This window comes from Oryctolagus cuniculus, chromosome 3 (assembly GCF_051225735.1).
Source record: "Oryctolagus cuniculus isolate XC-2025 breed Fujian yellow rabbit chromosome 3, ASM5122573v1, whole genome shotgun sequence".
Lineage (NCBI taxonomy): Eukaryota > Metazoa > Chordata > Mammalia > Lagomorpha > Leporidae > Oryctolagus > Oryctolagus cuniculus.
In genome coordinates, this window is record NC_142869.1 from 3,388,024 (window position 1) to 3,391,057 (window position 3,034).

The window sequence follows — 3,034 nt, forward strand, 5'->3', positions numbered from 1 at the left end:
AAGGAAAAAGCGTTCATGATGTGGGGAGCAGCACCCCCAGGGGAGCGGCTGCAGCCCCAGAGGACGCCCCCCCACCCAAACGGGCCTCACTGCGCGCTTGTCCCCTCGCCACCTCCTCGCTCAGCTGTCACCGTCCAAGCCGGCAGACGCCGAGGCTGGTGGAGTGCTGTGTCCCGTCTGCTCACCGCGTTAATCCGCAGTGACTGAGGTCTCTGACCCCGGTGGCCCCTGCGTGGTTGCTGAGCAAGCCCAGGGCCAGGTCTTCGGCATCCATCACCTCATTTAACCTTGAACCAACCTCGGGAGGAGGCAGGCTTTGTCCCTGCTTTCAGATGGCAGAAGAGGGGACGTCTCTGGGTACCATGTGGGATGCTTTGTCATGGAGCTGGCCAACCCTTGTCCCCCTGAAGGCCTGGCCGGGCCAGGCGGGCTCTGGAACGGGCAGAGTACTGTGTCCCTGGAAGTCCTGTTAGAGTCTGAACACCAGTTCTGCAGATTGTATTTGGAGACACGTCTTCACAGAGGTGTTAGGGTAAGGTGAGGTCATTAGTGGTCCTGATCCACACCGTGACCTCCCAAGAAGAGGCCATCAGGGCACAGACACACACAGCGGGAGGCCCCGGGGGACGCAGGGGGCCATTAGCAAGCTTGGGAACAGCGGCCTCAGAAGAATAGAGCCCTGCTGACACTTTTATTTTAATTTATTTATTTATTTGGGCCAGCGCCGCGGCTCACTAGGCTAATCCTCTGCCTTGCAGCGCCGGCACACCGGGTTCTAGTCCCGGTCAGGGCGCCGGATTCTGTCCCGGTTGCCCCTCTTCCAGGCCAGCTCTCTGCTGTGGCCAGGGAGTGCAGTGGAGGATGGCCCAAGTGCTTGGGCCCTGCACCCCATGGGAGACCAGGAGAAGCACCTGGCTCCTGCCATCGGATCAGCGCGGTGCGCCAGCTGCAGCGCGCTGACCACGGCGGCCATTGGAGGGTGAACCAACGGCAAAGGAAGACCTTTCTCTCTGTCTCTCTCTCTCACTGTCCACTCTGCCTGTCAAAAAAGAAAAGAAAAGAAAAGAAAAAAGAAAAAAGACCTCATTTACTTTTAATGGTGAGACCTTGCCCGTCTCCTTTCCCTGTTTCTGAACAGAACTTGGGAACTGAGATCTCACCCCAGGAGGCCACCCTGAAGCCGCGGAATGGGCGAGCTCCCCCGGCCGGCCGTCACCGTGAGCGTCCCGGCTTCAGAGCTTCACTCCCCCACGGCTGTGGATTGCGGCAGCCGATGTGCGAGCTCCCCCAGGCACGTCAAGAACTTTCGGACTCGTGCCCACTTCTGCGTGTCTGGGCCGAGCCCTGGGTTTCAGATTCGAGTCTACACGTGAAGAACGCGGGGGAGCAGGTGTACGGAATCTTCTGACCAGACTCAGTCTGAGCCTGCAGCAGGTGTCGCCTCGCTGACGCGCCTGCTCCCCGTGCTAATCGGCAGCAGCTGCTCCGTGCCTTCCCGCTAAGCCGGGCCGGGGGACCTGGGGACAGGCGGCCGGCGGCACCCTCCACCACGCTTTCAGTCCCCGATTGCTCCACGAGTAATTTGCGGCCCCCGTGAGAATGCCACTGTGCAAACGCCGTCTCTTCTCCACGGGCTGGTTTTCCTCTGCCGCAGGCCGGATTCCCACTTCACGCGGCCCTGGGGGAGGAGCCGGCGGCGTGGGGAGCATTTCTGTCTGAGGGATAGAAACCTGGCCCGGCATCTGTGAAAGCAAAACCCAGACAGCCTGAGCCGCGAAGGAGGACGTTGGGAATTGTGGGAGACCCAGACACTCCAATTCATCTGTTTGCCTGAAGCCTAGCACATTTGTAATAATAATAAAAGAAAGTGTCAGTTACCTGGGTGAGAGCCACGGCGGATCTTGTGCTGAGTGCGGGCGACCGCCCTGGGAACGGAGCTCGTGAGCATGTGCCTGCGTGAGACCCTCCCTCCCTCGCTGTGGGGGAGGAAGGGCCCATGCACAGAGCCCCTCGTTTCCCTGCGTGGAGCAAAAGGGACGAGGGGGACAGCGACACCCACCCTTCGGAATTGGGAATTTGAGCGCCAAGGTAGCTCGGAGCACAGAAGAGTCCCCCAGGCTTAGCGAAGAGAAATATGGGACATCCAGGCAAACCTCCACTTCAAACCCCGATCGCTTTTCCAGAATGTCAGCTCCAGTGGGCTCCCGGCTCTGCATCTGGCAACCCCACAGGAGACAGCCCAGGAGAGGGGAGGGCCAGATGCAAATGCTCAAGTTCAGGGCCGGGAGGCAGGGTGAGGCTCAGACTTGGATGGGAGCTGGGACCAAGTGGGAGTGTGTCTGGCAGGAGAGAGAGGCCGAGAGCAGGCCAGGCTGCGGGGACCACACGGCCCGGAGCCGGCGCGGGGGTCTTTGATGTCTGCCTTTTTTTGATGGGCTGTGTGTAAAGAGATGTGTAATTTCTGGGCCACTGGGCACGTACCTGGTAGGGGCCGGCCGGATCTGAGTGGAGACTGCTTGCTGTCCCCTTCTGGGAGGAAGCGTCCCCTGCCTGCCCACTCTGGGTGTGACTGCCTCCCATGACAGCCGGCGCCACCCTCGGCCCCTCCCACCACTGCGTCCCCTGGTCGTCATACCCAGGGAAGCCTCCTACAGGAAATCACTGCCCGGTGTCATTTCTGAGCTGGCTTCGGCACCGACGCCTCCAAGTGTGAGTCCAAGGAAGAATTCAGAAAGCTACGAGTTCCTGTTCTGCCTGAGCACACAAGGGGCAGGGGGCTCCTTAGGTCCCCGAGAGCAGGGCCACGGTCTCTGTCACTTGGCTGGCATCCAGCTCACATTTTGAATGAACGCTAGGACGAAGCCCTTATACAGACACACACGGGTGCACCTGTATGCGGGAGAGACGAGGCGAAACTCGGGGAGGGGTGCTACCCGTCACCCTCACGTCCCAGGGGCAAAATAGGAAGTGGGGGCCCAGGAAGGACCTGTAACCTGCAGGAGAGAGACAGACGCCATGGAGCGGGGGTTCAGGC

The 3,034-nt window shown here is 60.6% G+C and overlaps 1 long non-coding RNA gene across 1 annotated transcript; it reads right to left on the reverse strand.

Annotated features, from left to right (window-relative positions):
- Positions 1 to 683: 683 nt before the first annotated feature.
- On the reverse strand, positions 684 to 2,596 carry LOC138848902 (uncharacterized). The gene is made up of 2 exons (XR_011387042.2): positions 1,879 to 2,596; positions 684 to 1,742 (listed from the first exon to the last, which is right to left on the reverse strand). It is a non-coding gene; the product is annotated as an uncharacterized LOC138848902 (long non-coding RNA).
- Positions 2,597 to 3,034: the final 438 nt, after the last annotated feature.